Below are 14,930 nucleotides of genomic sequence, written 5' to 3'. Positions count from 1 at the left end.
ACTTCACGAGCATATCGTCAATATATAACTCCATCGTGTCGCCCAATTGGTCTTTGAACATTTGATTGACCAATCGTTGATACATGGCACCTGCATTTTTCAATCCAAACGGCATAACTTTATAGCAATATATACCTTTGTCTGTGAAGAACGCTATTTTTTCCTGATTGTCGGGGTGCATCGGGATTTGGTTGTACCCAGAGTATGCATCCATGAACGTCAAGAGCTCGTGTCCTGCTGTCGTGTCGACCATGGCGTCTATGTGTGGAAGGACGGATCCTTGGGGCAAGCCTTGTTGAGGTCCGTGAAATCGATGCAGACCCTCCATTTGCCATTCTTTATGCTCACGAACACGATGTTGGCTGGCCATTCTGGATATTTTACCTCACGTATCTTTCCAGCGTCGATCAACTTTTGGACTTCGTCGTTGATGATTTGATTTCGCTCTGGTGCAACTTCCATCGTTTCTGTTTTATAGGCTTGTGATCGAGATCGACATTGAGTTTGTGCATAATGACATCGGGACTTATACCTGTCATATCTTCATTAGTTTTCAAATACTCGATTACCTGATCGCCCACTTCTTGCGACAGCGTCGCTCCAATTCAAACGACATGGTCTGGAACGGCTGGATCAAGCGTCACTTCGTCTATGTTTTGCACGTCGGACGCGTCGGGGGCTGATCCATCTATTACTTGCTAGATTGACGCTTTTGGTGGTTTGAGCGACGAGCTGTAGCATTCTCGTGCAGCCTTCTGCTCGCCCCATTTGGTAGGGAACTTCAACGTTCGGTGATAGCTTGATGGGACTGCCTTCATCTTATGGATCCATGGGGTTTCGAGGATGATGTTGTAGGCTGACAGACAATCCACGACATTGAATCTCGTTGGCAAGTTGACGCCTTTGGCTAGCGTTGGCAGTGTGATCTCTCCAATAATATGTTGGGCTTCTCCACTATAACCAACTAAAACAGTAGATGTTTTAGTAATATCTTTTTCACCCAGTCCCATACCTTTGAGGGCGTTCTTAAAATGATGTTGGTTGAACTATCTCCATCGACCAGCACTCGCTTCAACAGGCAGTTACTGACGGTTAAGGATATAACTAGGCCATCATGATGTTCTGCCTTGCATACGTCATCGAAAGTAATTACCATTGCTTCCAGCCTACGCTCTTCTTCGGACCTACAAGACTTATGAACGGCGGATGAGGGGGTTCCCTCTCTTCCTATCCTTTTGGCTGCGGAATACATTAGTCCACATACATCAGATCCACCTGAAATCACGTTAATTACCTTTACATGCGTCGGTGACGCGGATGGAATCGGCTTGGCAGTATTTTTTCCGAAGGATGCCTTCTCTTTGTCGCTCAGCAGGTCTTACAGATGGCCTTTATTGAGCGTAAATGCGACCTCTCGACACAAAGCAATGCACTCTTCTATTTTATGACCATGGTCATGATAAAATTGGCACCATTTTGATTGATCTTTTTGTGCGTCAGGTCGATCGCTCTTTTGTGGCCAACGGACGGGTGCTCCGATCTTAGTCAAGGCGTTTACGAAGCCTCCAACATCGACAGAGAATCCATAGGACTCAAGGTTAGGATAAAATGGCGACTCCGTCCTTGTGTCAGCACCTGTAGAGTCAACAACATCAGTATCATTATGTACCTGACCAGGACGGTTGTAGGGGTGACTTCGCCAATTGCTCTTCTTAGGGGCATAGGACTTGCGATCGTTGGAACTTTCAGGCGCATGATGCGTTGATATAGTGTTCAAGATGGCATCATCTTCTTCTAATCGCATATGTGCCAATGCTCGGGCTTTGACCTCCTCGAACGTTTGGCATGGGTATTTCATCAAACGGTTGTAGTGCTTTGACCAGAGAATTAGACCTTTCCTGAAACATTCAATGGCAGTTTTAGTGTCAAGATCTTTAATACTAATCATTTCTTTATTAAAGCGATTATAATAATCGCGAACGGATTCTTTAGGTCCTTGAAAGACGCCATATAGATCGCTAGTCTTCTTCTCCAAGCTGCGGCTGCCTTCGAACTTATCGTAGAATTTGTTGACCAAGCTAGAAAAGCTGTTGATGCTTCCCGACTTGAGGGACCCGAGCCATTTGAGGGCTGGACCGGTTAGCGTGGCTGCGAAGGACTTGCACATGCATGCTTCCACGAGGTGCCAAGGGTTTGACGCTTGCCACATTCTCTACTTGTATTGGGCAACGTGCTCGCCTGGTTCGGTTGAACCATCATAGATGGCGATGAGGATGGGAAGGTTGAGCTTCTTAGGGAGTACGGCCTTCGAGATCCTCTCCACAAACGGTGACTTTGCATGGCCGTTAGGATGTTCGACGATGCTTGGTGTTGACCCTTGAGTTTTGAAGATGACTAACCACAAAAGACATATTATATTTTATTTATGTTAATGCTACGTAATTCATTCTCGAGCAAAGAGAATACTTGATTGAAGATTAAAATGGAGAATTAATCAAAGATCGAAGTGAAGATGTTCGAATGATGAAGTATCAAGCTTGGAGTGAAGATTAGAATACATTATGGTGTATTTAATATCTCCTTGTTAAGGTTGAGTGAAAGCTCAATTTAATTTGTGGTGAATTCTCAAACGGAACTTGGTTCTGTTCCCATGTAAGGAACAGACACTGGCACAGTTAGGAACAAGGTTAAGGAACAAACTTATAAACAGCTTTAGGAACACCTAAATAACTTCTAAGTGGTGCGCCTAACATTACTTGTGCGCCTAATGTTGCCATGGGCAAAGTTGGTAACTCATCGTCACATTCCATAAATAACGTTTTTCTACTTGATGGTTTGAAGCATAATTTGTTGAGAATTTCCCAATTCTGTGATAACATAGTTCAAATATATGTTGATGATATTATATTTTGTGCCACTAATGAATCTTTGTGCAAGGACTTTGCTAATCTCATGAGTAAAGAATTCGAAATGAGCATGATGGGTGAACTTAACTTCTTCTTGGGGTTGTAAATCAAGCAAACAGAAGAAGGAATCTACATCCATTAACAAAAGTACATAAAAGAACTGCTGAAAAAGTATGGTTTGGAGGCTTCCAAAGTAAATCATACACCTATGGGAACTTCAACCAGATTAGATGATGATACTATAGGAACAAGTGTGGATCAAACCAAGTATCGAGGTATTATTGGCTCGTTATTATATCTAACTGCAAGTCATCCTGATATTGCTTTTAGTATAGGGATATGTGCAAGTTTTCAAACCAATCCAAAGGAATCTCATCTCACAGCAGTAAAGAGAATCATAAGATACCTCAAAGGAATAGATGATTTGAGCCTATTCTATTCAAGAAGTGATACCTTTGAACTGAAAGGATTCGCAGATGCTGACTATGCAGGAGATCTGGTCAATAGAAAGAGTACATCAGGTATGATTCAGTTCCTTAGTCATAGTTTGGTTTCTTGGAGTACCAAGAAGCAAAACACGGTTGCTTTATCTACAGCTGAGGCTGAATATGTTGCTACAGCAGCATGTTGTTCCCAAATGCTATGGATAAAACAACAACATCATGACTATGGAATTTACTTTGAGTGTGTTCCCATCTATTGTGATAATACTAGTGCAATCAGTATTTCTAAAGATCCTGTGCATCATTCTAGAGTTAAGCATATCCATATAAGGCATCATTTTCTAAAGGATAATGTTGAGAAGGGCCTTATTAAAATGGAATTTTGTGAAACTAAACGTCACATTGCTGATATTCTGACTAAGCCCTTAAATAGAGATAGTTTTGAAAAACTGAGACTTGAACTTGGCTTGATTAAGTTGAAATAATTGCTATAATCTTTCTCCCTATTGGTTGACTCTTTGGCATTATGTATGTGTGAATAAATTTGATGTTTTTATTTGTTTAAAATGCATCACAATCTTTATATGATTATTTCATACGTATAAGTAAAAATGTCTGCAAATTGCTCACCAAGGTCCGATAGTATTCCCCTTATTGTTCATAAGACAAATCTATGCCTTAAGAGTTGACAAGGGATTAAATGATTAACTGCGTTCCAAAGTAGCAAAATTTGTTGTTTCCTCGTTGTTCCCAAACGATGTTCCCAGCGTATTAAATCTAGGATTTATCTTTCAAAATTTCGAAATGCAAAATCAAAATCCAAAAATATTCTGTTCAGATTTTTTCTCCTAAAAATCTGATCTTAATCCCTTTTTTCTCTCCTAATATTTCTCAAATTAGTTGGGAAAAATTATCTTTAATTTCTTTATTTAATTTTCTTTATTTTTTTTCTCTCTCTTCAAACCGTGTACAATACACGGTTAAGTAAATTTATTTTACTTTTCACCTTCCTTCATTACTCCCTAGTTTTCCCCTTAAACCAAAAAATTACACCTTTTCACCTTAAATAAAATCGAAAATTTTTCCTAAATCATGAACACCACATAAACCTCTCATTCTCTCTCTAACCAAAAACCCGAAAAACCCTCTCCCTCTTCCACTCACACTGAATCTCCAACTCCCATGGATATTTCTCCCAATCCATGAAAAAGGATCTTGAGAAAGAGGAAGCAAATTGAAGAAACTTGGGAAATGGAAGTGGAGGAATCACATGCAAAAATTGAGGGGGAATCGACGGTTCCTGTGAGAGGAACAACCAAGGTTGCAAAAAGAAAATCCATCCCAACACAATATGTTCATGGTTTATGCATTGATATTTCTTGGTGTACAAAGGTTAATTTTCGTCAATTGCTTGAATTGATTAAATTTCAAGGTTGGGAACACCTTTTCGAAAATTGTTATGGACAATGTCTAATTCCCAAACTTATGGATGAATTTTGTGAAAACTTTTCAATTGATGAAGAAGGAAACTGTTCTACTCTTGTTAAGGGAACTCAAATTGATTTCAATGCTGAATTTTTGGGAAATCTACTCGGTGTTCCTGTGAAGGGAACCGATGTATATTTCAAGAAACAACGAGGCTTTTATCCATTTTCTGATATTTCCTTTGATGAATTGATTGTGAAATATGGTGGAAAAAGAGGCACTACCTTTCTTGATCACAATCTTCTTTCTTCTTAACACAAAATACTTTTCCACATTCTAAAGAAAGCCTCTCTTACCTCGCCTTTCTAAGCGTGCTCAATTAGCATGTTAGACTTGATTTATATTCACTGCCTAGCCTCCATAAACACATAAATTTTTCCTTTGATGATTCAACACATGAGTCATTGCATTGAAAAAGGTTTTTTGTTGGTTATGGAGCTCTTGTTCTAGAAATTTTACTTAAGTTTAATGTGAAGATTTCTGGGGTTCCAAATATTGGTGTGTCTACGGGAGACTTGCTAAATGTTCGTGCATTGAACAATTTGAATGTTGTGTTGTGAATGGCGAAGTGATAAAAGGGAGAGGTAATGTGGATAATGATGAGGACGAAGATGACTGTGATGATGAAGAAGATGAAGAAATCGAACTTGAAGTTGAGAAGGAAAAAGAAAAAGAACAAGAGAAAATCGAAAAAATCAAAAAGAAAAAGAAAGAAAAATGAAAAATTGAAAAGAAAAACAAAGAGAAAAGAGCAAAGAAAAAGGGAAGAAGGTGGTTGAAAGGGAAGAATTGGTGAAACTGGTTGAGAGAGTTACTCGAACTAGTCAAAGAGTCCGAAACTTGAAAATTCTAAACTCTCCTTTGCATGATGAGAAAGAAAGTGTTGATGATGATGAAGTTAGAGTAATTGCTAAAGAAGTTTATGATGCTTGCCTCCCTCCTTCTAGGGAACAATCTCCTGTTCCTATGGACACCATTCCCCCTACCACTTCATCTCCACCAAAAACTGCATCTCCACCTCCTCTTAAACCACAAAACACTTCAATCCCTCCTCCTACCAAATCACTTCCATCTCCTGTTCCCAAAGAAAAGAAACCAGTTGTTGTTCCCATCTCAGAGGAACACCCTGCTGTTCTTGATCTTAAGGAACAACCTGTCACCACTAATCCTCCTCATATCTCTCCTTCTTCATCCCAAAACCCTACCATTGGTGCTACTTATACCTTAGCTCATGCTCGAAGGTTGGATTACTTGTTTACATTGGTCATGGGTCACTCGGAAGCTATGATGGAATTTGCAAATGAAGCTAAGGGTGTGAATGGGTTAGTGCAAGGGTTGATGAGCAAGGTTGACAAGGCTTTGGATGGTCAAAATTTGATTATGGAGCAACTTGGCGATATGACCACATCCCTCTAAAAGATGAACACAAAATTGATGAAGTTGGAGGATATCGTGCTCAAGCTTGATCAAACCATTACCGGAAATCAAAAGGAAGTGATGAATAAATTGGATGATGTGGTGGAAGAAGTGGTCGAACAACCTTCCTCTCCTAAGCCTTAAACACTATTCTTAGTTTAGTTTTCTTATTGTGGGAACAAAACTTTTTATTTTGTGTCTTTTCTTTCTTTCCTTCTTAGCATGCTACAATGGAACTATGTTAATTTGATAATTCTACGTTAAATCTTTTTGCATGTGTGCGTCTCTTGAATGGCTTATATTCTTGGATTGCGATTTTGAGAGTTGAATGCTTTATTTGCTTATACTAACCAAATTGTCTCTTACAAAGTTTGGTGGTGTGATGTGTTTTGATAGCTAAATTTCATCTTTTCGAAATCGCGGAATAATGTTTTTGAAGATGCCAAAGGCAGAAAGAGAAAGGCAATAAAGAGTAAATAATTCTCTAATCATGGTTCATGTTCTCATGTTTACTTCAAATCGTTTTTCTCTTAGTTAAAAAATAAAATAACAAGTCTATTAGAATTAATTTAACTTAGTTGAATTACAAGTCTATTAGACTTTATGAAATTACGTATTATATTATTATATTATATACCTTTTGTTGACATCTTCAAAAAGGGGGAAATTGTTGACCCTTGAGTTTTGAAGATGACTTAACCACAAAAGACATATTGTATTTTATTTATGTTAATTCTACGTAATTCATTCTCGAGCAAAGAGAATACTTGATTGAAGATTAAAATGGAGAATTAATCAAAGATCGAAGTGAAGATGTTCGAATGATGAAGTATCAAGCTTGGAGTGAAGATTAGAATACATTAGGGTGTATTTAATATCTCCTTGTTAAGGTTGAGTGAAAGCTCAATTTGATTTGTGGTGAATTCTCAAACGGAACTTGGTTCTGTTCCCATAAGGAACAGACACTGGCACGGTTAGGAACAAGGTTAAGGAACAAACTTATAAACAGCTTTAGGAACACCTAAATAACTTTTAAGTGGTGCGCCTAACATTACTTGTGCGCCTAACATTACTTGTGTGCCCAACAGGTTAGTTAGAAGTTTTAGGATAGTTTTGACTAGATCCACTATTTTAGGGAGTTTGTTATTAGTTTGTTAGGAAAAGATTTAAATTGATTTTCTGATTTTATCAAGATAAATATCAAACGTTTTTAATCTTATCTTTTATATTTTAATTAAACTAAAAGATTTTGTTTTCAAAATTAAATATAGTTTCGGTTTTAAAAAGATTTCTCTTTTAAATATAAAAATGATTTTCGTTATAATCAACTTATTTTTAGAGATATTTTCCTAAAAAATATTTAAAGTAAATATTTTGTTTACTCCCCAAGAAATAAGTTATCACGCCTAAACAATACTGCTACACGTTTGTAGTTAGTTGTTAGTGGGCTTAGTTAATTATTTCCCAAGTCTTAATTAATTTAAGTAGTTTAATTATTCCTCAAGTATCGAAAACCACGTAATACTTACTACTTCTTAGTTTTAAGTTAAGTAGTGGAGGAGGTGGATTAATTACTTCTCAAGGAATATTTAATATAAAATAATTAATTAATTAGAGTCATGGACATCATGGGATAATGGATTAAGTAGTGGATAAGTTTATGTCTTGCCTAAATTGTCTATAAATAGGCGCCTAAACCTTAGAACATTATGTGTCTGGCTTAGCTAAAAATTCTTAGTTGTCTAAAGAGTCAGTGTCGTTACTAAGAGAATTCATACTTACTTTATTCGAGTTATTACTCTTCCATTGTCTTACAAATTGTATTTTTGGGTTAAGGGTTTGAGTGAACTCTTGTAAGTGTAAGAAGCTTTGAATGAAGCAAGGAAAAGAGAAAGTAACTTCTAGTGAAGTTTGAGAGGAACGACAGTTGTGAGAACTGTCGTTGGGAACTTGAGGTTAGTAACTTAAGTTGTGGCTCGAGAGAAAAGTAATAGGATTGTAAACAGAGTTGTTTTGGCCTATTATAGTGGAAAGTTTGAGTTAAAATCCCTTGTGGTCGAGGTTGTTTCTTCCTATTGGGCCTAGGAATTTTTTCCTCGCTAAAATCTCTCGTGTTCTTATTGTGTGTTCCCAAGTTAACTTTTAATTCTGCAAAAAGTATAGATTATTCTCTCATTATAATTCACCCCCCCCCCCTCTCTTGTAGTGCTCATATTATACAAGACTTGGCGTCGGCACCCCTGGGAGCTGGAACATAAGCTTCATCAGGCGCCGGTTTTGCTTATCGATCAGGATCATCCTCTTTGCCATGGGGTCCGCATCTCTGTCGCCAGGGGTCTTTTCAGGATCGTTCGGGATATCTTCTTCTTCAAACTCTATGTCGTCTTCAGATTCGACGCTATCTGAATCAGTATAAACTTGAATGAAAGAAATGTCCTCCGTGTTGGTGCGATGTTTTGCCTTGGACGCTTTTGACGAAGCCAACTCCTCTTACAGCTTCTGGATTTTCTCCTGAGACGAGGACAAGTCAGAGGATAAACTTTCATTAGCTCTTTTCATTTCAGTCATTGCATTTCATCGAGATTTGGTGTTTCAGCCATTAGATGGGTTTTGGAAGAAAGTAATTAATCTGGTTGGGCCTCACGGTGGGCGCCAAATTGTTTATGTTAAAATTTGCCTTACGATAGAATTAAAGTTAGGGACACGACAACCAGATGTTTGGACTAGTAAAGCAAGAAATTAGCGCAAGGGGGAGATTCAAGGGAATAACACAAGGAAATGGTGACGCGGAAAACCCCAATGAAGGTGGGTAAAAACCGCGGGTGGAGATGGTTCTACCAATACACTAGTAGTGATCGTCGTTCCAGAAGAACGACAATCGTTACAATCTATCTTTTTGATCTGAGTACAAAAGTAGTATCAATGAATGTGAATAATAAATAACTTTTGCTTGTATGCTCTTTCTCTGAATAATGTCGTGTGTTTTTTATGGCTTTTTTTGTGCTTAAGTACTATAATTCTAAGCTAAGATTTTACAACGGTTATTCTCCAGGAATCTAGGAGATTCTCCTTGTTATTCTCAACTCGTCACATTTGCTTCCTAGCTTTGTGCAATTGCCATTGCTCGTACTTTTACTTGGTCAAGTGCTCTCAATCTCGAGCCCTTCTTTCTCAGAATATCAGTTGCTAGCTTTGCTGGCTTGGTCTCTGCGTCTTGTCTTTGCGACTAGCCTCGCGTCGTAACGTTAAAGACCTTAAGTAATTACGTCAACGTCAACCTGTAAAAATCAGCCATAACAGTTAGATAAATTGTTTATTTGAGGAGTTCTATTTTGGAATGTTAGTTGTCATATTAGAAGTTAAGTTGGGCAATTAGGGTGTATTATAGAAGTAAAACTGAATATGTGAAGTTTGTAGCAGGGATATAATAGCTCAGGCAAGGAGTATTGAGTTGAAGGAGTAGAAAAAGATATAGTAAAATTATAATATTAAGTTGTGAGGAACTTGATAAGTACGTTTCAAACGTACTTTATGGACTCTTTTTAGCTCATTTTGATCCTCTTTCTCCCCTTTCTTCCCTCTTTCTTCTCCCTTTCTTTTCCGTTTCCGCTTCTATTTCATTCACTTGATCATACTTGATCATAGTGACATTTTGCTAGATTTTTAGTCATTTTTAACCGAATTTCTAGTACATTTGCTTTCACCTTGTTTTGCCATGTTCTTGATATAGGTGAAACTACTAAGATGGCTACGATTTGTAGAGTTCGAAAAGGTAGCAAAGAAAACAAAGCACACATTGAGAAATGGTGCGCTTGCACCATTCCCCATGTCCGCTCGCACAAAGGAGCACATTGCAGAATAGAATCTTGAACAGAGAACTTCAAATGGACATAACTTTCAAACCATAAATTGAATGAAGGAAATTCAAGTTGGAGGTGAAAGCTCGTTTTGATATCTTTCCAATGACTGGTCATAAGCTTGATTTGGATATAAAATGAAGAAGTTATGCTCGTTTTAAGTTAAACTGTCCAAGTTTCAGGCAGAAGGGTGAGGTGCGCCCGCACCTGATTTTGTTGCGCCCGCACCCTTCGTTTCCGGAAAGAAAAAAATCGAGCCTTCATTAAAAAGTATAGTTTTGTATTTTTTGGAGACTTATGCTTTATTCTAGTTTTTAGAGAGTATTTTTAGGGTTTATACTAGAGAGAAAAACACTCAAGTTTTGTTGGGATTTGAGAATTGTTAATCATAGTTTGTGATTCCGATAACATTCAAGGTACTTTTCATTCAATTTAATTTGAAGTTTCAGTTTTTATTTCATTCTTTTCGTGTTTGTTCTTGATCTTAGTTATTCTTAAATCTTCATTCTCATAGTTTCTAATTGTGATTTCCATTGGTTTAATTATATCTATATCATGTTTAGCCTCAGATTAGTCATAGATTTTATGTTTAATTGCTTAGAATCCATGATTAGTGAGTAGTTTCATATCTAGGGTTAGGGTGAAAATATGAATTAGGGTTTTAAATATTTTGTTGATGTGATTGTGATATTTTAAAGAAGTTTATGCACTGATCTTGGTGTTTTTAGACCTTAGGATAGATATTGATCACATTTATACTTTGGTATTTTGAACTCAAATATTCTTGAATCGAATTTTGAACTCTTTTATCATCCCCAAGAATCAACTTAATTTCTAAGCCAAGATATTGAGTAGAAATTAAGGGGATCCTTTATTAGGTGTTTTCTGAATGTATTGAATCCCTTAATCAATTGACTAAAGACCATGCGAGAGAGGATTTAGTTAATTGGTTAAGTGATTATTCTTGAGGACCATTCGAGTGAAGACTCGAGTATTTTAGAAGGAAACTAAACCTTGCATAATCATATCTATACATCACAATCGCATTAACATTCATTGTCCATTCTTGTTCATACTAGTAACCTTAACTCGCTAGTCATAGTTGTTACCAAACCTTTTCAAACTTCAATTACGTAATTTAAACTTGATAGACTTTAATTGATCCCATTTTTCCTGTGGATCGACCCTTGACTTGCCCTTACTATTTTCTTAGTAATTGCTTGATAGGATATAGAAATATTGTTTGGAAAGTGATTTTTGGTGCCTTAACGACACACTAAAAACCTCTTATCAAAATGACGTCGTTGCCGGGAAAATTATGCTATTGATTGAAGTTTTCTTAAGTTTAAAATTGCTTAATTGACTTTTCTTTTTTTTTTACTTTTCTTTATTGGTTTTTTTTATCTTATTTTTATTTTATGTGTTAAGTGTTGTCTATATGAGCCTAGGGTTTTGTACAGAATTTTTATTTTTTTTAAATTTTTTTTTAAGAGAATTCCAAAAAATGACAAACTTCTTTTTTCCTAAATATGAGGATGAACCATTTTGGAATTATTATCAGAGATTTTAGAACACTCTTCTAACTAAGTATAGACTTGAGATTTGAGAGGTGTGTGAGGTGATATATGATGATTTAAATATGCATACAAGAGAAATGGTGGAGTCTATGTTTAATGGTGAATTTCGATCCCAACACTTTGATGAAGCATGGAGTTTCTTTGGGTGGTTGTCTAGAGACACTTATGAGTGGGACCATGAAAATACCATTTTCTCAAATTTAGAAGATGTCTCTAGCTGTGAACGCCATGTTTATTCTGAAATTCTTAATTCACTCAAAGAAAATATGACATTGTTAAAGAGATGTGATTCTATGATGGACAACATTGGCGAATCTAGCAAAATATCAATTGAACTATTGGGTCAAATTATCAATAATCAAAATCACTCTTGTATGACTATAACCAATGAAGATGATAATTGGGATATGGATGAGAATCCCAGAGTAAAGGAATCATTTGTTGAGAAAGCTTACACTATAAAGTCTAATGATGTTGAAAAAGTAGTTGATGAGACTTTTGTTTCTACTCATTCTCTTCATATTCCTTTTTCAAGGAAAATCGACTTAGTTCCTTCCTTTCCCATTTTATTCCCTCTCCTCAAAGTTTCACCATTGGAAGAGCCTTTGACCTCTTTAAACCTTCACAAGACCCAAATGAAAGTCATCGAGGATAGGACCGAGCTTAAAATTTAAAAGGATCATCAAAAGGAGACTCATTGTTTTCTTCTTTTTATTTGAATTTTAATGTTTGTTCTTCATACTTTCCTATTCTCTTGGAAATTTCATTATTTCCGGCACTCATAGTTGGTAAACATATAGACACATTGAAATTTGTGCATACTCTTTATCTATATCATACCTATTTGATCCATTCTGAAATGTGTGCTAATGCTTATGACAAACTATCGAGATCTTTGTCAAATTATTTAGTGGTAAGGTCTAGCTAATTATCCTAAAAGAGCTCTTTTTTCCAGCACTCATTAATTGGTTCTTTCTTAAAGTTTCTAGAACTATTCCCAAGTGTTCCTCGTGCTTCCTCTTATCTTTGGAATATATTAAAATATCATCAATAAACACAATAACAAAATGATCTAGATAAGGTCTGAAAATCCTATTCATAAGATCCATAAATACAGCTGGGGCATTGGTAAGACCAAAAGGTATAACAAGAAACTCATAATGCCCGTACCTCGTTCGAAAAGCAGTTTTCGGAATATCTAAAGGTCTGATTCTTAATTGATGATATCCAGATCGTATGTCAGTCTTTGAGAATACTGACGCACCTTGTAATTGGTCAAAAAGGTCATCAATACGAGGCAAAGGATATTTATTTTTAATGGTTATCTTGTTAAGTTCTCTATAGTCTATACATAACCTTAGGGTTCCATCTTTTTTCTTTACAAACAAAACAGGTGCACCCCACGGTGACGTACTTGGTCTAATATATCCTTTTTCTAATAACTCATCATCTTCAATTCCTTTAATTCTGCATGTGCCATCCTATATGGTGCTTTTGAAATAGGTACTACCTCAGGTACTAACTCAATAGTGAAATCAATTTCTCTTTGCGGAGGCATATTTACAACTTCTTCAGGAAAGACATCTTGGAATTTTCTAACATCAGGGATGTAGAAATTTTGAAGTTCAGATTTTTCAGTACTAATAACATCACAAAGGTATCCTTCACAACCTTGTCTCAACATATTTTGTGCTTGAAGAAAAGAGATGATTCTATATTCTAGTTTTGTCTTATTATTCTGAAATGTAACTATCTTTTCTTCAGAATTTACTAAAGTTACAGATTGTTTTTGATAGTATAGTATGGCATGATGTTTATTCATCCAATCCATTCCTAAAATAACATCAATCCCTTAAGGTCAAATTGAATTAGGTCAGCATGAAATATATTTCCCTCTATGCTTAAATGACAATTTTTATATATTGTTTGACATGGGATGATATTTCCTGTAGGGAGGCTAATGCAAAATTCTAAATTTGGCTCACTAGGATCCAAATGTAGGTTTTTAGACATGGTAATGGATATAAATGAATGGGATACCCCGGTATCAAATAAAACATGTATCGGGAAAGAGTGTATAGAAATGTTACCCGTAACTACTTCACTTGAGTTTTCGACCTCTTGTGGATTTATCATAAACACACGATCAGAAGTTGGATTTTGACATTGGATAGCTCCACCTTGATATCTAGAGGTAGGTTTTGAGGTGTAGGGATTAGGTGTAGTTACTTTTGCATTTGGCATTCTACCTCTTTCTAACGGGCAATTCTTTCTTAAGTGACTTGTACTCCCACAAGTATAGCAACGATTATTTGCAAACCTACAATTTTCAGTTGAATGGTTGAAATAACCACATTTGGCACAAGGGGGTTTTGGATAGTGGATTGGAGGTACAAAGGGTTTTGCATTCCCGATATTGGGCCTTTCTGAAAATTTTTCTTTGTAGTACGTGTTCCTTCCCACTTCCTTTTATACACTACATCTTCTGCCTCTCTTTCTCTAATTATTCTCTCAGCATTTGATGCCTTATCATACATCTCTTGGTAGCTATATGACAATTATGGGTGGAAAGTCGGTCACGAAGTTCCCAATTAAGACCTCTCTCAAATTTATTCATTCTTAACTCCTCAATTGCTACCAGGTGTGGTGCAAATCGGGACAATTCCATAAACTTTGCTGCATAATCCATAACACACCTATTGCCTTGCTCTAATTGAGTAAATTCTTCTTCTTTTTGTCTTTTCATGGCTGATGGATAAAATTTTGCTCTCATAAAATCCTTCAACTGAGTCCATCCGAAATCTTTATCATTTCTCCTTTCCTTCACAGTTTCCCACCATAGATCTGCCTGCCCAACTAGATAATAAACAGCAAATCCTACTTTCCATTTTTCAGGACAATTTATCCATACTTCTTACCCAATCTTCAAATTCTACAGGGTTAGGTTTTCCGTCGTAGGTTTTAGGATTATAACTAGCCATTTTTCTAAAATACCTTGCACTTTCTTCTTCTTCATGATTTCTGTTGTTTTTAAGCATTTCAAATAAAAGTGATGTGACTTCCTTAACGTTTCCCTCTCCGTTATCATGGTCTGGAACTGGTTGGTTTTCTTGTGTAGAGTGGTTAATTGCAGATTCCATTATCCTAAATACATAAAACATTGAAGTTAAAATCGTATTGTAGTTAGGTTAGTATAGCATTTGTGAAATGAATAGGAGCATAATAAGCAAACAAACACACCTATAT

Source organism: Beta vulgaris, chromosome 6 (assembly GCF_026745355.1).
Source record: "Beta vulgaris subsp. vulgaris cultivar EL10 chromosome 6, EL10.2, whole genome shotgun sequence".
In the NCBI taxonomy this organism is placed as follows: Eukaryota; Viridiplantae; Streptophyta; class Magnoliopsida; order Caryophyllales; family Amaranthaceae; genus Beta; species Beta vulgaris.
Note: the sequence above shows the minus strand (reverse complement) of the source record.